Here is a 20080-nt window from a genome sequence, read left to right on the forward strand (position 1 = left end):
GACCCAACACCACCAACATCCCTTTGTGGAGCTGAGAGGCTAGCCTGTCCCACTCTACCCCCCACATCCCCTCCACCATGTCTCTCCCACTTCTCCCCCTGCTTCTGCCTATTTTTTCCTAGCCACCTTGGCTCATCCCTAAGACTGGGCTCCCTGAGCCCTTACCCTGACCTTTCCCTCCCTTTCTGCATCCTCCCCACTGCTTTAACTGTACCTAGCTTGGTCACAGGCCAATCTCCCTGAGCTCCATCAGCCACCTGGGAGGAGTGGAGGAACTACCCTGGGGGAGGGAGGTGCCACCCAGATGTCACTCTTTGACCTCAGTACACCCCCAAGCCCAGATTGCTCCCCTTCTCCTGACTCCCTGTCCTGAAACAAGCCCACCATCTCCTACAGGGTTGCCCCTGCCACCACCTGGAGCCGTCTGTGATCACACCATTTCCAGCTGGACAGTTCTCCCATCTAAATTTGCGCTCAAACTCAGCCACTCCTTTTCTTGCTGCTCCTTTTGCAATTCTGCCCCTTGACACTTTTCCCCTGGATTACAGCAGCAGCCCCTTGACCATTGCAACCACCTCAAGGGTCTTCCCCTCCCATCCACCCTCCTCACAGCCACCTAACGGTGCTGCTCCACCTACAGTGCTTCACCCCTCACCCTAAGAACGAGATCAGGGTCCCTCAGGTTTCCTAACACCACTGTTCTCGGTCTGACCCTGCCTCCTGTCCCAGCCTCACCTCTTCCAAATCTCCCTGATGGATTCTTTGTGATCCTGCATACTTCAAACTCTGTACTTCCTTGCCTTTGCATATGCTATTCCCTCTACCTAGAATGCTTCTCCCTCATTTTTCTGCTGGGTTAAGTCCTGCTCATTCTCTAAGAGTCTGCTTATACACCACCTGTGTGATGTCCCATCTGATCCCTTGGAGGCAAAGCTAATGTTCCCTCCCCCAAGCCAACAAGGGGCCCCAGTGGCACTTGTTTCGAGGCTTGTGACACCCCCGCCCACCCACCCCTGGGCCTGTGATGACCAGCAGCAGCCCTCTCTGGACAAGTCCTGACACTGGCCTCAAAGAGGCCAGAGACCAGAGTGAGAACTGGACCCTGACCCTCACCTGGGCAACCTCTGAAGCCACAGCACCCAAGAAGATCCATGATGAATGTGTGGCAGGAAGATGAATAGCCGTAGGCTGCTGGTTCTCCCCCTCATGCCCAATTTATAGGGCTGCCAGAAAAAGAAAAAAGAGGATCAATGGATCATAGGAGCTAACACTAAAGCTAAGAGGGGCTTGGCTTTGGGAAATAGCAGACTGGAGGGAAAGATAGCCAATGCCACAGATGAGAGATGGCGTGGGGGGAGCAACCTGCTGGCTATACTCATTCATCACACACACACACACACACACACACACACACATTTCCCTGGGTGGGTCATTTCATCCTTTCACCACCAAAACAACAGCAGCTCAGCTGACCGCTGATCTCCTTTCCTCCCCTCTCCCCATACCTTGGGCCAGGTAGAGGCAACCAAAGACATGAGTCTTAAGAAAAATGGTGCTGAGAAGAGATCTTGGCCATTTCCATGAGGGTCTGGATCTCCTGAAGGGGGAGAGCACATAGGTAGACATTGGCACGGCTGAACACCCAAGGCACATCCAACCCCCCTGCCCTCCTTGTCCTTCTCTGGAAGGGGCATGAGGGTTCATAACCTTAACTGCATGATAGAACCACCTAGAAAGTTTTTAAAACTTCCTGGGCCCAGACCACACCTAAGTCCATGAAATCAGAGTCTCTGGAGGAGGATCCATGAGCCAGTCTTCTTTAGTCTCCCAGGGTGATGCCAGTGTACAGAGGAGATTAGGAACCACCAAGCTGACTTCTGGGCTTTCACCACATCCCCCAGTTATGTGTTACCAGCAATCAAGCTTAGAGTCCCCAGGAATAAACCCACAGGAGAAAAACAGACCGCAGAAGATCTGGTCCACCAAAAAGAAGACAAAACACTGACCAACACCAAAGGAAGAACTGACAGACCATTCAGAACATGAGTTTAATTATAACAAAAAACTAGCCCCTCAAGAGAAAGGATGACACTGGAAATATTAGAGTCTTATTCAAAACAGCCTTCCCCTGTCCATCAGCCTTGAATACTAACAGACCAGAGAGGAAAAGAAACTGATAAGTCAACAATTGCACTTGAAGATTTTACTATACCTCTCCTAGAAACTAACCAAATTGATAAAACGTGAGCAAATATGAGGCCAGCATGACCTTGATACCAAAACCAGACAAAGACACCACAAGAAAATTACAGACCACTATCCCAGATCAACATAGATGCAAAAATCCTTAACAAATATTAGCAAACCAATTTCAGTAATGCACTACTAGGATCACATACCCTGATCAAGTGGGATTTATTCTAGGAATGCAAAGATGGTTCAACATCCACAAATCAATGCTACACCACATTAACAAAGGATAAAATAGATGCAGAAAAAGCATTTGACAAAATTCAACATCCACTTATGATAAAATAGAAAAAACACTTTACAAAGTGTATATAAAGGGAATGTACCTATATGTTCCTACACATTCTCTATAACATAATAAAGGTTTTATAGGACAAGCCCAGGGCTGACATACTCAATGGTGAAGAGCTTTCAGGGTCAGGAGCCTAACAAGGATGCCCACTCTCACTACTTTTATTCAACATAGTATCAGAAGTCCTAGCCAGAGCAATTAGGCAATAAAAAGAAACAAAATACATCCAAATTGGGAAAGAAGAAGTTGTCATTATTTGCAGACAATATGATATGATAGAGAACCCAAAAGACTCCATCAAAAAACTGTTAGAGCTAATAAATTCAGTAAAGTTGAAGAATACAAAATCAATATACAAAAAATCAGTTCCATTTCTATACATTAATAATGAGCTATCATAAAAAGAAATTAAGAAAGAAATCCCATTTGCAAATTGCATCAAAAAGAATAAAATACCTAGGAATAAATTTAAACAGAGAAGTGAGAGGCAAGTACTCTGAAAATTATATGACACTGATGAAAGAAATCAAAGACAGCACAAATAAATGGAAAGATATCCCATGTTCATGGATCGGAAGAATTAATATTGTTAAAATGTCTGTACTTCTCAAAGCAATCTCCAGATTCAATGCAATCCCTATCAAAACTCCACTGACATTTTTCACAGAACTAGAAAAAGTCTTCTAAAACTTGTATGGAGCCACAAAAGACCCAAATAGCCAAACAATCTTGGGGGGGAGGGGGGAGAACAAAGTTGGAGGTATCATGCTCCCCAGTTTCAAACTATATTACAAAGCTATAGTAATCAGAACAATATGATGTTGGCATAAAACAAATACATAGATTAACAGATCACAATACAGAGCTCAGAAATAAACCCATGCATATATGGTCAATTAGGTCAAATGACCAATAATATACAATGGGGAATGTACAGTCTCTTCAACAGTGTTGGGAAAACTGGACAGCCAAATGCAAAAGAATGAAACTAGACTTTCTTCATACCACACACACTTTCTTACACCATACACAAAAATTAACTCAAAATGAATTAAAGACTTAAAAATGTAGGTCCTGAAACAATGAAACTCCTAGAAGAAAGCATAGGCAGGGGATGCCTGGGTGGCTCAGTGGTTTAGTGCCTGCCTTTGGCCAGGGCATGATCCTGGAGTCCCGGGATTGAGTCCCACATGGGGCTCCCTGTGAGGAGCCTGCTTCTCCCTCTGCATGTGTCTCTGCCTCTCTCTTTCTGTGTGTCTCTCATGAATAAAATCTTTAAAAAAAAAAAAAAAAGAAAGAAAGAAAGCATAGGCAGTAAGCACCCATGATAGCTGTTTTTGCGTTTGAATGCAGATCAGAAGAGGCCTCACCAAGTAACAATAATATACAAGTGGACTATGTACACGAAGAAGCTCCTGCACAGCAGAAGAAATCAACAAAACAAAAAGGCAACCTGCTGAACGGGAGAAAATGTTTGCTAGTCATGTATCTGATAAGGTGTTAATATCCCAAATATATAAGGAACTCATACCTCATACAACTCAATAGCAATAAGATAAAGTAAATCTGATTTAAAAATAGAGGAGCTGAATAGACATTTTCCTAAAGAAGACATCCAGATGGCCAACAGACATGTGAAAAGATGCTCAACATCACTCATCAGGGGAATGCAAATCAAAACTACGAGGAGATATCACCTCACACCTGTTAGAATGGCTAGTAACAAAAAAGACAAAAAATAACAAGTACAAGAGGGCATGTAGAAAAACCCTCATGTACTATTGGTGAGAATGTAAATTGGTGCAGCCACTGTGGAAAATAGTATGGAGGTTCCCTAAAAATTAATAATAGAACTACTGTATGGGCCCATCAATTGCACTTGGAGTATTTATCTGAAGAAACAAAACACTCAAAAAGATATCTGCACCTCCTTTGCTTATTGCAGCATTATTTACAATAGGCAAGACGTGGAAACCACCTAAGCGTCCATCAGTAGATGAATGGATAAACCAGATGTGCAACGTGGTGAATATATATACACACACACAAAATTATATATGTATATATATACAAGATTATATAGGTATAATACACACACAACTTAGTATTATTCCACTACAAAAATAAAATCTTGCCATTTGTGATAGCACAATGCTCTTGAGTTCCATTTGTGTTAAGTGAAAGAAGTCAGAGAAAGACAAATACTGTATGATTTCATTTATATGTAGAATCTTTAAAAAAAAAAAAAAACAAGCTCACAGATACGGGGTATAAGTCGGCAGCTGCTAGAGGCAGTGGTAGGAGGCAGTGGGTGAAAGAAGTCAAAAGGTACAAACTTGCAGCTGTAAGATAGTTAAGTCATCGGGATATAACACATACCATGGTGACTATAGCTAATGATACTGCATTTTGCTAATGATGCTAATGATACTGTATTGCATATTTGAAAGTTACTAAGAGGATAGATCTTAAAAGTCCTCAACACAAGAAAAAATATTTTTGTTGCTATGTATGGGTGACAGATGTTCTCTATATTTATTGTGGTGACCATTTCCCAAGATATACAAGTATCAAATCATGTTGTACACCTGAAACTACTATGTTATATGGCAACTGTACCTCAATTTAAAAATATACATGAGCAGACAGATTAAAGATTTGAGTAATTTGCCTAATTAAGCAGCACAGCACTTTTGATCCAACATAGTTCTCATATCCTTTTAAAATTTATTATGTGCTAAGCCACTGGGGAAGTCTCAATAAATTCCAAAGCATCAGCAGCACACCTAAAATCATCTCTGATTGGGGTGCCTACATGGCTCAGTTAAGCATCCGACCCTTGATTTCAACTCAGGTCATGATCTCAGGGTCGTGAGATCCCTTGTGGGGCTCCGCACTCAGCGCAGAGTCAGCTTGAGATTCTCTCTCCCTCTGCCCTTCCCCCACTTGAACTATAAATAAATAAATATGACCTTTAAAATTAAAAAAAAAATCACTGATCATATGGTGGTAGGATTAGAAATTTATAACAAAATGATAGCTCTTTAAAAATCACATACAATTGGAAAAGACAAAACATAAAACTGAATAAGCAGATTGTAGTCCACAGTGTGAATATAAGGGTTTATTTATCCACCCTACTGCCTGTGGACTTTTGAGTTGTTTCTAGTTTGGAGCTACTGTGAGCAGTGCTGTAGACTTTGAGCACGTATGTCTTTTGGAAGATGCACACACACATCGCTGTTAGATCAGAACTATAAGGAGCAGGATTGCTGGATCACAGAGGAGGCATATATATTCAGTTTAGGTAACATTTCCAAATAGTTCTTTTAAAATGGTTGTAGCAAGGGGTGCCTGGGTGGCTCAGTTAGTTAAGCGTCCAATTCTTAGTTTCAGCTCCAGCCATGATCTCATGGGTGGTGGGATGGAGCCCCTGCATCGGGCTCCTCACCCAGTGGGGAGTCTGCTTGAGATTCTCTCCTTCTGCCCCTCTCCCTAGTCATGTGCTCTAAAATAAATAAATCTTTTTTTAAAAAATAAAATGGTCATAGCAATTTACTCTCACACCACTAATGCACAAAAGTTCCAGTTGCTCCATATCCTTAACAAAACTTAAGACTTTGAACAATTTGCCATTTTAGTTGGTGTGAAGTAGTATCTAACTGCATTTGAAATTTGCATTTCCCTGTTGACTAACAGGGTTGAGCACATGTTCATTTGTTTATTGGATATTTGAGCATCTAACTTTGTGAAACCCCAGTAAGTCTCTTGCCCATTTTTCTATTATATGGTCTGTGTTTTCCCCATTTCTTAAATTCTGTAATATATTCTCAAAGTGAGTTCTTTAACATATACATGTGCAAATATGTCCTTGTACTCTATGGCTTGGCTTTCCTCCCTTTTAATGGTGTCTTTTGATGATCTGAACTTATACTCCCTCCACTCAATAGCAAAAAAAAAAAAAAAAACCCAAACCTCTGATTTAAAAATTGGCAGAGAGGGACACCTGGGTGGTTCAGTGGTTGAGCATCTGCCTTCAGCTCTGGGCATGATCTAGGGACCTGGGATCGAGTCCCGCATCGGGTTCCCCTTGGGGAGCCTGCTTCTCCCTCTGTGTGTCTCTGCCACTCCGTCTGTGTCTCTCATGAATAAATAAAACCTTTAAAAATTAAAAATCAAAAAAATAAATTTTAAAAACACCAGCAGATCTGAATGGATATTTTTCTAAAAATACATACAAATAGCCAACGCATACATGAAAGGATGCTCAACATCACTCATCATCAGGAAAATGCAAATCAAAACCACTAGGAGAGATCACCTCACCTGTTAAAATGGCTACTACCAAAAAAAACAAGAAATGGCAAGTGTTAGCAAGGACATAAAGCAAGCACTGTTGTTGGGAATGAAAATTGGTGCAGCCGCCATGGAAAATAGTATATAGAGGTTCCTCAAAAATATTAAAAATAGAACTACCATGTGACCCATCATTTCCACTTCTAGGTATTTATCTGAAGAAATGGAAGCATTAACTCGAGAAGATATCTGCATTCTCATGTTCACTGCCGCATTATTTATAATATCCAATACATGAAAACAACCCAAGTGCCCAGTGATGGATGAATGCAGAAAGAAGATGTGGTGTGTATATGTACATACAACAGAATACTATTCAGCCATGAAAGGAATGAAATCTTGCCATTTGTGACAACCAGGATGGATCTTAAGGGTATTATAAATATCTGAAGTAAATCAGATAAAGAGAAGTACCATATGATCTCACATCCATGTGGAATCATAAAAAAACAAACACATAAAAACCCAACTCATACAGTTGCCTGAGTGGCTCAATGGTTGCGTGTCTGCCTTCGGCTCAGGACATGATCCCGGGGTCCTTGGATCAAGTCTCTCATCCGGTTCCCTGCAGGGAGCCTGCTTCTCCCTCTGCCTGTGTCTCTGCCTCTCTCTGTGTGTCTCTCATGAGTAAATAAAGTCTTTAAAAAACAAAACCCAACTCATAGATACAGAAATTGTTACCAGAGGCAGTGGGGGTAAGGGGTGGGGGGGGTCTGGTCAAAAGGTACAAACCTCCAGTTGTAAAACAAATAAGTTGTGGGGATATATCATACAATACAGTGGCTACAGTTAATGATATTGTGTTGCATATTTGAAAGTTGCTAAAAATAAATCTTAGAAGTTTTCATCACAAGAAAGAATTTTGTAACTATGTTCGGTGATATGTTCACTAGCCTTATCATGGTGATCCTTTCACAATAAATACAAATTCAGAACTGCTGTGTTGTACACTTGAAACTAATCTTATACCTCAATTTTAAAAATAATTTTTAAGGCATTATTAATAAAGTCCATCTTTTTCCTTTGCGGTTAGTGCTATGTCTTGCTTTAAGAATCTGACTACTTCCCCTCCCCCTCACCAAACAGGTTCAAAGACAGCTTTTCTTTCCTGCCAGTACCTTCCCTTAGTAGAGCCCTGGAAGATAGGAGAGAAGAAGCCCCCGGGGGGAGACAAGGTGCACACGGAGTCTATACAAGGTCCACCAGGATGGAGGATGCTCCTGGTGAGGGGTAAACAGGTGGGCGGTGGGGGCCCTCACATCCATCCACCCAGCATCCACAAACACTGCCAGGGAGGCACGCTTCCCCTGTGTTACCACCACACCCCGGCGCTCAGGGATTCCTGGCTAAGGAGAAAGAGGCTCCAGAGAATGCTGAGGAGCACACAGCCAACCAAACCAGAGCCAGCGTGGGGGGCGCTACCCAAGAATGCCCAACTCCAGTGCTGTGCCTGACCGTCCCCTGGATGGAGTCCACCCAGAAGGAGGCGTCCTGTCATGTGGTGGTTACAGCCGGGAGAACCCCGAGAGGTCAGATGGGCCCTGCTCAGTGCCCAGCCCTGCCTCCTCTCCTGAATGTGACCCTGGGGCTCTGGGATGACAGCAACCAGCCACCCAATGCCTTCCTGAGGAACTGAACTCAGACCCATAACTTGCTTCGCCCAGGGCAGGGCTCAGTGCTGGGGAGGGGGACGACCCAGAGGCATTGGCCATGGGGAGGCCCCAGAAGGCAAGAAAGGGGACTGAGTTTCTATAGTGACCGTGGCCCACTCCAGACCTGTCCACCTAGGGTGGGAAGCTCCCGCCTAGCACATAGTAGCACCCCATCCATGCTCCCTGGCTGATCTTGCCAGAAGGCCAAGCGCTCCGAGTTTGGAATCGGCTTCCAGGCTCAGCACTGGCCTTGCTGTATGAATCTGAGCTTCCTGCTGGGGTAATGAGCTACTATGGGCTTGGCAAGAGCTGCCGAGCTGGAGTCCTAGCACCCCAGCCTGCTGGCTGGACCGGCTCCCCAGGGGCCGGGACAAACTCTTGCAGCGGCTCCCAGGAAGACCGCACTTTGCAGGGTTGCAGGGTTGCAGGGTTGCAGGGAGGCAAACCCCTCTGCGAGTTCCATTTCCCGGCGGGGGAACCCGGGCAGTCTCTTGCACTTTGCTCTGCTCTGCAGAACTAGGGCCGTCCTGGCAGCTCCGTCTCAAGGCTGTGGGCAGGGCCCCGGGGAAGGCGAAGGGCCTGCCGAGCCCCCAAGCCAAGGCCCGTCTGCTCGCAGCGGCCGGCGAGGCCCGGCTGCCGGGGCGCACGCCCGAGGACGGCCGCGCGGGGGCGCTCTGCTGCGCCCAGCCGGGCCCCTTCCAGAAAGGACGCTGCGCTCCACGAGCTCCCCGGACCGGACCGCCGCAGGTCAGTCCTGCAGCGTTGCACCGCGGGCCTCTGGTGGGGTGGCCGCCAGCCCGCAGCGCCAGGCGCCTCCGCGTCCCTCTGGGACCCCACCCTGCCCCTGGGGCGACGGGCAGCGCTTGCCCTGCTCTGGAATCCGGAGGAGCTGAGGGCCTGAGCCCCAGCCCAGGCTGCACAACGGGCCGGGAAGCCTCGGGCGCCACCCTCCCGCGCATGGGCTTGGACAAGCCCCATCACCGAGCCTCCACTGCCACAGGCCTAACACAGGGACGTCAGCAATCCCTACTTGGGAAAGCTGCTGAGACGGCTAAGAAGGAGTTGTATCACTGTCCTCCAGCTCCCCAGCCCCATGCAAGCCACCTGCACCCACCTCCCTGAGCCTCAGTCTCCCTAGCCATAAAATAGGGATGAGAGAAGTCCATACAGGGCTCCCCACAGGAGATCTCTCCACGGAGGAGACGGCAACAGCTGCCTGGCACCCCTCAGCTCTCAGGAAAAGCAGCTCCTGGGGTTGCCATGAAAGCTCAGCAGAGCGCCCCAGAGCCTGGCCCCATGCCTGTGTTCCAGAAGCCCACAGCTTGTCGCAGCCCAGTTGGGGAGCTGCTGGCCTACAGCTCAGCTGGAGCTCCCTGTCACCCCTGCCTCCAATGGGACACTCCCGTGCAGCTCACAGGTGACTACCAGACAGTGCCCACCTCCCCCCCCGCCCCACACCGGCCTCGGCGCCCTCTATGCTTGAGTCACTGGGCAAAAGCATTCAGCTTTCTGACCCCATCCAAAAAAAATGAAAATGTCCCAGGCGTCTAATCCTTCCCTTCCTTTTGGCAACTGATACCGCCCTGAAACATAACCAAGGTACTGAAAATGCAGCATGGGGGTTCCACCCGGGAGTAGTGGCCTCCTGCAAAGCCGGCCCTGGGACTTGGGGAGCAAAGCAACACCTCGGGTCAGACTCAGCCGTGCCAGGTACGAGATGGCCCCTGACTCCCACCAGCCCACATCACAGCATGTTCCCCAACCGGCCACAATCTGAGGGGCACACCAAGAACCCTGACGTCCTTCCCAACCAGGGCTGCTGCCTGCCCCCAGAGCCACCCCCCAAAAAAGATTTGGAATGGTCTTTGAAATGAGATTAATCCTCAGTTCTCTGACAGTGTCTTTGGGCATGTGTTTTTATAACCTCTCTTTCAAATGAGAACCATTTGTCGCCGGGAAGCTGGGGAGGCCCAGCCTCAACCACTGGGCCAGACATCACTGGCACCTGATTGAATGTCAAGGACAGTGCAGGGGGCGGGGCTAAAGTGAGGGCAGGATGGAAGCAGCAGCCATAACCTGTCCTCTGCTGATCTCTGCCCCATCCCCGGCCCCAACCCTGCCTGTCCCCCACACCAGCTGCATAGACTTGAGCTAGTGACTCGGCCTCTCTCGACCTTACTTTCCTCCTCTGTAAAATGGGAGGGGTGGTGGCACTTATCTTCCAGGTCATGTGCCCAGCTCTGTGCCTGGAAGACAGCAGATCCTCGACGTTGAAGGAGGCTTCTGAGCACAGGCTTGCCCCCCACCCCCAGCCTTGCCCTGGGGACTCCTGGTTGGAAGGCAAGTGCTCCTGGCTGGGGCCTTCCAGAGGCCTGCACAACTCCACGCTCAGTGTGGCTCCAGCCTCCTCCACCTCCCAGGCTCAGCCCCAGGTGAGAGGGCATCCCCATCCCCGCACCAAGCTCAAGCTGCTGGTGCTTTAATATGGAGAGGGCTGAGTTTATAGGAACCCACAATGCAGCCTCTTTAATTAACTTGCAGCCCTCTGTCGGTGGCCTCCCCCCTCAGCAGCCTCTCCCCCAAGCCCAGGTCCTGTTTGAAGTTTGCAGCCACCACCACCCACCCACCCGCAGCCCCCCTTCCTGCCATCCCTGCTTTGCCGAACCAACTACAGGCCCTCCGGGCTCAGCTGGGAGGGATTTACTGGAGAATTTCAATCATGGGTTCTTGGCTCAAACATGTTGCTTCCCCCAAAATCTCCCCACAGGAGCTTGATGCTTGTGGAACCAGGGCTCGAAGGAGGGACTCGGATGAGCTCAGAACTCAGAATTCCACCTGGGCCTGTCAGATTCCGCAGCCCCGCTGGCAGGAAGGGAGCAGGGGACAGCAAGCCGCAGGTTCCCGAGACCATGCCTGCCGCGGTCCCCGAATCCGTTCACTCCCAAGGAGCTGCTTAGAAACAATGCCACCGTCACCAGCACCCCCTCCCCGGGCAGGGCCACGCTTGTCCAGGTGTGTGGAGCTCCGGTGTAGGTCCGCATGGGTCTTGGAGCTGGGGGAAGTCCAGGAAGGACTCGGAGAGCCCGATCGGTGGGATGGGACGGAAAGCCACGGAGACATGCCCATTTTTCTTAAGCTGTGTGGCTTGCCGCCCCCAAGGCGTTCCCTCGCATTTTTCAGATGAAGGAGCCCACGCCCTTGCACGGGGCCGAGCCAAGAAGGTCCTGGGACAGTGGGCCCCAGGGCGGCTCGTCTCTCTGCACACCCCGCCCGCCGCCCCCCAGGCAGGGCCATCTCCGCAGGGATGGGTAAGCCACGGGCCCCAGCTGCTGTGGCCCTGGGGAGAAAAACACAGCTTTTGCAGTTTCCACTGAAGCCTCCCGCTTCTCACTTAATAAGTGGTGAAAGCGGCACAAACAGAGAGCGCCCCGGCCTTGCGTGCCTAACCCGAGGACCGCCTCGGTGGCCGTGGGGGGATCAGAACGAGCCGGCGCGCGGCCCTGGAGCGGGGTGTCCGGTTCCCTCCCGGCCGCTCCGCCAACTGCGCTTTGAAGCCCGGGCTGGGGCTGAGCCGCCGAGCTGGGCGCAGGCGGAGCGGAGGGGGCCGGGGCCGGGGCTCCCTCCTGCACGATGGGCACAGATCGCCCCAGATAAAGGAACCGCAGCTCCATCCAACTTGTGCTGATTCGCTCTTTTCAAAAGCCCTTTCAGATGGTTTCACTTCTCTGCGCGCTTTGTTGAAAGATGTAAAAATCTCAAACCACCACAAAGTAAACATTTCGAAACTCACCCTTTTCCAAAATCAGTCACATTTTCAAAAATCCCCTGAATTCCATCTCTCCGCACCCCACCCACCCCCCCAACCCATACACACTTCTTTTGCTCTCTTCGGATTCGAGTGTTTTTCATTAATTTAGGAGCGGTCCAGGTAAAGCCGGTGCTTGCGAGCCGTGTTTTACGGGCGGGAAGTAGCTTTGTTATTTAGGAGATGTATTAGATAAGTCGGTGTCTTGTCAAAATCAAGCAGGTTTTCTTTATTAGGGTGAAATCGTAATGAACTCATCTGCTTCTAATATTTATAAAGAGAAGAGAGGCCATTAATTCTACTGCTTGTGAATAAAACCATCTGTGATTTCTTTCCATTTGATGGGTTTTGGTTTTAATATACATTTTTCACAAATAAGCGCAGGGATTTTTTGGTGAAAATGTCACATTCAGGATCTCATAAAGAAAGAATGCAAAGAGAGGAAAACGAAATGTTTTGTTAGCTAAGTAATTTCTCACCTTGCAGAGTGGGGAACATTTGAGCCAACTTTAGCACATGAGGTGATAGAGTCGCCCGTTCAACGCTAATGCAATCCATGACATGTTACAAGGCAAACCGCGTCCGTTTTGAAGTTTGTTTTCCTTCGGGAATTACACAGTTCATTTAACCTAATCTGTCCTGACACTTGAATTATAATATTATGAGCTTCTTCAGGGAAGTAAAACAGTAGTTGCCTGCTTAAAAGCAAAGCAGAAGTTAATAAAGTGGGCAAAATGTCAAGGAAAGGGGGCTAATCGAATCATGGTGTCATTCTCTAGAGAAAATACAGTCAAGTTGTATTTTTTTTTTCTAGTGGAAATCTTGGACGCCTAATGACATATTTCTGTCCGGGAAGAAATCTGAACTCTGAAACCGAACTTGATTAAACCCCAAACTGCAAGACCTTGCCCGATGGGACCACTCGGGGACTTTGACTTCTGGGTGTCAGAGCTTAATTAAAATATTCATCCAGCTGCTCTCCCCTCACCAAGGGGGCCCAGAGGAATTAAACCAATAAGCTTAATTCTATTATTCACCTGCCTGTGTACACAGAGATGCAGAAGACCATTTACTGGTTCAGAAAAAAATTATCAGACGCACCCTGCAAATGCAGCGTGGGCCGTTCCTGAATCACGAAATGGTCCCCTAAACAGAGGTCTACACAGCACTCTGGAGTCTCAGCCCCTGACTCCACACGCACACACAGCTAGTTTTAATCTCCCTTCCAAGCAAACAAAAATGCCAAGCAAGTCACTGTAAGGACTTCTGTGCGTATTATGATTTATGTATCATTTATAACAACACGTAACATTTACTGAATTCTCTGTGCCACTGTGCCAAGCCTTCCCCATTTGGCTCTCACGGAAATCTTCATTTCCAGTCCACAAAGTGAACACCACTATTACCCCCACTTGGCAGATAAGAAAACCAAGGCTCCGTGAGATAAAGGGACTTGCAGCCCTGAACTCCCAGGCCACAAAGTCTGAGTTCCTAACTCCTGGAAATGAGGGCTTCACTGACATTTTGATCTTTCTGCATTACATTTTAATTAACTTATCTTCTATCCACACACACAGGATACAATGCAGAAGGTACAGAGGCCGGGAAGGCCAAAGTCATTCTCAGGCCCTCCCTTCCTCAGCCCCCTGGTTCCCTCCTCAAAGCAGCCGCTGGGGACAAATCCCCGTGTCTCCTCCCAGAGCTGAGGCTTATTCCAGCAAATACAGGTCTATTGGTTTTTTTTTTTTTTTTTTTTTTTTTTTTAAACCGCATGTGGAGCATAACAGGTACGCTATTTTGCAACTTGCTTTTTTCGTTTCATAAAATATCTTGGAGAGTCCTCCACCTCGTCCCTGACGGCATGCCATTCCATTCAATAGACATAATAGACTGAACCGGGAGATGGTCAATATCCAGCCAGGTTTGACCAGCAAAACCAGTTTGCCAGTTTTGCTGGTCAAAACTGGCCACTTAACATGGTTCTGCTTTATATAGATATTTTTTAACCTAGTTTCCTGTGATCCATGCTTAGATGGTTTCCTGCCTTTTGCACCTAAAACGGCGCTGTGTTAAATATCTTCTCACACACAGGTATTCTCTGTAGGACAGGTTCCTACAAATACCACTACCTGTGATGTGGGGACGGCAAGTCCCCGCTCTTGGCCTGAAGTCTTCGAAATGCAGCGGCCACACTGGATCATCTCTCAAGCCCTGGCAGGCTCCATTGTTCTGCCAGACGGTAACCCCCACGTCTGTAACGCTGCATCGGAGCGGTCACCCACCACCATCCCATGGAACACAACCACGGCTTCAGCTCAGGGTCCCCCCCCAAATCACTGTGAAAACAAATGTTTTCCAGCAAACACGAACTCCCTCCCTGCTGACTGTATTTGTCAGCCAGGGAATGAGACATTTCCCCGTGATCAATACAAATGGAATAGAAATCTATCCCAGGCAGCAGCAGCAAGACTTGGTTTTTTTAATAAGGGGACCTCCAGAGGATATTGCATTCCTATGACAACAGCCGACAGACCTTGACTTTTAGTGTCAGAACCTGTTTAATGCAGAGGTCTGCGGCTGGGGCCCAGCCGAGCCGTGGGTGGGGGTCTCAGGCTCAAAAAGGACTGGTTCCTGAAGGCTGCTGCAGAAACCAGCCCACTGCCCCGGCCCGGTGCCTGGCCTCGGCCCCCGGGCCACCTGTTCACAAAGGCAGCCGGATTTGCCAGCTGGGCTGTGGCGGAGCTGCTGAGGCCGCTGGGCTGGGCTGGGCTGGCCGGAGGTGAGCTGCAGCCACAGAGCCGGTTATTTACGACTCGCCAGTGGTCCCCGACGACTAGGCATCTCCGGGATGATGGCAATTCGCCTTAAACAAGACCAGGTACCTGGCCAAAGGTGGCAGCGAGCATGAGCAACTGTACTGACCTTGTTGTAAATTAATCTGGTAATAGAGCGACTCAAAGAGACACCCTGAGTTGGTTACTGTGTGAAAAGACTTCGAGACGGGCCAGCTATGAACTGTCCAGGACAAAGTAGAGGTTCTGTAAACACGATGCTTGCCCAAACAGCCTAGGTGCCTCTGAGTTGGGTCTCCGGATTCTTCTGCCTCTTTTAAAATTATCTGCTGATAGAGACCAGGCAGAAACAGGAAAACAGCTGGCATGTAAGGGAGATGGGATCGGCAGTGATTTATTTCCAAGGATCTGATATTTTAAGTTATTGTTGTTATGTGCATGCAATAAATCATATTTTAAAGTATCCACTAATAGTGTTTTCCTAAAAAAAAAAAAAAATTAAAAAAATTCTTTCAAGTGGATGGGTTGTTTCTGGAGGCCAAATCCTTGGGTTTTATTAAAAGATGTGACAATAAGAAGGTGTCAATAAATTTTTCCTCTGGGAAATTTTGCCACCCGATCTTATCATCTAGAAAAGGTCTTGTCCTTTAAAAACTTAGGGGAAAAAAGGAAGCCTCAGATGGTATTGCTTCAAACACTTTGAATATATGTAAATGTATTTAGTCCTTTGGCTTTTTAACCAGTGAATTCATGTTTAGGAATTTTAAACACCGTGATGGGCGCTCTCTGAGTTTCAAAAGGCAACTCTCAAAATTACATCTACCAAAGCCCTTAAAAATCAGCCAGAGGTCCCCCAAGGAAGGACTTGGGGGATGATTACAACATTCCTTTGTGTGACACAGTAACACCCTGCTTGTGGGCACGCTCAGACCCTCCGTTGAAAGTAACTAGCTGGGCTGCGGCTTAAAACTAATCTTGTCCACGGCTCCCTGGCAAGAGGTCAGGAGGCGACTCTTTCAGAATATGATCTCCGACGAGATCTGAGGGGCTCCAAGAATATAACAAGTTGTAAAAGGGCGGGGGGGAATGGAGGGGGAGGGGGAGAGAAAGCAAAGAATAAAAGCAAAATTAAATTTTTACAATTAAGTGTATATTTTTTTCATTTAGTTAATTTCCAGCCGCTCACGTTTATTGCACATTAATTATGCATACAGCTTTTGTGCGGCTTAAAAAGTGAAGAATGAGATCCTTATCCTTTTATGGAGGATCAGGCTGCCTTGCTGGAGGCCCCACCAGCCAGCGGCTGGAGAAGCTTCGGGTCAGAAGGAGTGGGAGCTGCCTCCCTCCCCTGCCAACAGCCAGCGGCCAGGGCCAAGACACTTCACTCCCGGGCCAGTGCTGATCCCTCCAACCCTGCCTTTCTCAAAAGTGTTTTCTACAGCAGGGCTGGCAACCAAGGGCCCTAGAGGGTGGCCGGACGTGTTTCTGGGCCAAATCTAGGGAGAGGACCCCAAACTAGCCCCTGGCTGGCCCCCTCAGCTTGTCCTAACCAATATCTGTGTTCAAAGCCACTGGCTCAGGCCCAAGAACAAAAACAATGTTGACAAAGCCTTGGTGGGGAGGGCGGTGGGGGAGGGCACACTTCCTCCTTCCAACCCCTCTCCCCGGAACATGCCAAGGGGGAAGCAGAGGACACAGCTGCCCTGTGTGGGAGCATTAACTGTCCCGAGCCTCTGTGGCCCTACCGGTGGTCTCAGGAAGGGCTGGGCAGGTGGACCTCTGTCAGAATGCCATGCGACAATAGACAGGGCCGCCCTGGCTCTGGACCTACACGAGAACTCCTCTGGCTGACAGCAGGTCCTATGCTGCTCTCCCTGGGAGGGCTCCCTAAACCTGCCGCCCCCACTTTGGCTTCCCAGCCCCGGGCCCACCAGAGGGCCCCACCACCCAAGCAGATGTGGATCCATCCATGTTGTGGGGCCCAGGCAGTCCTCTCACCAGTGGACCAGACCTGGCCGAGAATACAGACCCAGGAGCCCGAGGCCCCGAGATCCAGCAAGGGAGAAACCCTCAAGGGCTCAGGTTGCCCACGTTGGGCCAGGACCCTTAGGCTCTGCAGGAGCTGGGCTCCCTGCGTCTGTAGAAGCCTGCCCTTCCTCCTCGGCCCGAGACCAAGTGCCAGGTCACCGCACGGACACCAAGTGTCCACCCTGAGACAGCCAGGGCACAGCAGGCACCCTATTCCCTGCACAGATTTGAGCAGACTCAGAACCTGGCCCAGCCCCACCCTCGCTATTGGACAATCGGAAGAACAGGTCTCCCTCTCTGAGCCCTAATTCTTCATCTGAAAATGGGAATCAGAACTGGACACACAGTTGTCCTGGGGTTTGAGTGGAATACTCCCTCCGAAGCACCCAGCCCAGGGTGCACACCCTTGAAATGGGAACTCTTGGCCCCCAAGGGTGGGTATGGAGACCCCATTTCACAGATGAGGAAACAGGCTTTTGGAGGGAAGGTAGCAGGAAGGGCCAGCTGGACGACCTCGGTATCCTTTTGGGTCCCCCTGCCCTCAGCTCCGGAGGGGCTGGAACCCGACCCCTTCTCCAGCCACTGAAGGTAAAGACCGGGGGTGGGGGGCGAGGGTAGTAAAGGAGACTCCAGCAAAGGGAACATCTCCCCACCAGGATGGCTGGTGTGCCGGGCCATCCACGCCCCACAGGAGGAGAGCCTGGCGGAGGCTGTTGGCCCCAGCACCCCCCACTTCCAACCACAGCAAGAGCCCCGACACGGGGGAGATAGCCAAGAGAACAAAGACCCAGGAGCGGCAAGGGGCAAGGCTGAGGGGCTCTACAAGCTGGGGCCTGCACGAGCTCATGGTGACCCCCAGAGTCCAGCGCCGGGAGCCCACTAACCAGGGCCCGAGCACAGGCACCAGCACACCCGCTAACCCCCGAGTGGGCCTGGGCCACCTCCTTTCTATTAATAAAAAGTGCTCTCTCGATAGTCCTGCAGGGATACCCTGTAAAGTGTCCCTCGGCCCTTCTATTCTAGATTTCCCCAGCAGTCCTGCAGTGCCTCTAGGACGAACTTTAAAATAAAATTGTCATCATAAAGAAATCAACCATGCATAATAATAAACAACATGTTTAACATTTATTGGTCTGCCTTCTGACAAACTGAAATGTGAAAACATGCCAAAATTCGGGTTTCATAAAACAATTTTTCATCAAGTTCTTGCCTTTGACAAAATGCCTCTGTTTCATTCCTGGCTGGCGAGATTCGCTTCAAATGCGGCACCATTTCCACAAACAGGTCTTGGGTCCGATATTCCCAAGTATCTCTGGCTCCATTAGACTTCGTCTGAGTGACAGCACTCTGGCTTTCTCCGTGAACAACAGCGAGCAGCCGTGCTCCCCGGGGGAGGGGCAGCTGGGTGGGGAGCATCATCATCCTAAAACAGAACCTCACCATGCAGCGGATCACAGGCGCCAAAACCCCACTTTTCTTTCTTGTGGTAAAGTACGCATAACATAGACTGCGCCACCTTAACCACTTTTAAGTGTGCAGTTCACTGGCATTAAATCCGTTCACATGGTTGTGCAATCCCAGACCTGTGAAATATCTCCCCACCTCTCCCTCCCCCCAGAAACCGCTCATCTACTTGGATCTGTGATTTTGAGTCCTCTAGCTGCCACCCGTATGGGACAGCGTACCGTCTGTCTTTTTGCAACTGGCTTATTTCACTTGCTGTCCCTTGCGTTAAAGTTCCAGCATGCATCAGAGTGTCCTTCCTTTTTAAAGCTGAATACTATTTCACGGTAGCAAAGCTCTTCTTCTAACTTTCCACAGGGACACGGTCACAGTCAGAGATACACATTAAAATGCTCTCCCTGGGGATGCTTGGGTGGCTCAGTGGTTGAGGGTCTGCCTTTGGCTCAGGTCGTGATCCCCAGGTCCTGGGATCGAGTCCCACATCAGGCTCCCCTCAGACAGTCTGCTTCTCCCTCTGCCTGTGTCTCTGCCTCTCCCTCTCTGGGTCTCTCATGAATAAATAAAATCTTAAAAAAAAAAAAAAAAAAAAAAAAAAGCTCCGCTTCAGCAGGGTAAAAAGAGGGGGCCGCATAGCACCCAGGAAGATGCCACATCTCACTCTCAGCCCAGCTTTTTTTTTTTTTTTTTTTTTTTTTAATTTATGATAGTCACAGAGAGAGAGAGAGAGAGGCAGAGACACAGGCAGAGGGAGAAGCAGGCTCCATGCACCGGGAGCCCGACGTGGGACTCGATCCCGGGTCTCCAGGATCGCGCCCTGGGCCAAAGGCAGGCGCCAAACCGCTGCGCCACCCAGGGATCCCTCAGCCCAGCTTTGATGGCCCGGAGGGGAGCTGGGGACTCAGGGTCACCCCAGTCAGCCCAGGCCTCACAGAGATTAAAACCCAGCACCAGTCTGCCTGCCAAGCCCCGACTCTTTCTCCACACGCCCCTGTCCTCTGAGCATGGAGGGAGCTAGAACAACAGGCTCCCCACACTCCAGAACTTGAGGGACACCCAGGGGTGGGCCCTGGCCTGGCACATGGTCAATCAGCGGATCACTCCCCGAGCACCTGCTGTGTGCCAGCACCCTGCGCTCTCAGAACTCACAGACTTTGTCCCCAGCTGTCACTCCATCCTCCTGGCTGCCCCGTATGGAGACTGAAACCAAAGGAAGCTTTTAAAATGATCACAGTCTGCTGTGCCTTTTGTTTTTCTGAGGTACCAGTACTTATATCTAAGTACGAAAATCTCACCCTGTCAAATTACTCTTATTTTTCTTCAAATGGTCATGTTGTTATAGTTATGGAGGAGGCTATTCTTATGCTCAGAAAATGCACACTTGAAATATTTAGGGATGACATAGGAAACGGTCAACCTTACAGAAAAAAAAAAAAACATACTC

The sequence above is a fragment of the Canis lupus genome, chromosome 16, assembly GCF_048164855.1.
Source record: "Canis lupus baileyi chromosome 16, mCanLup2.hap1, whole genome shotgun sequence".
Lineage (NCBI taxonomy): Eukaryota > Metazoa > Chordata > Mammalia > Carnivora > Canidae > Canis > Canis lupus.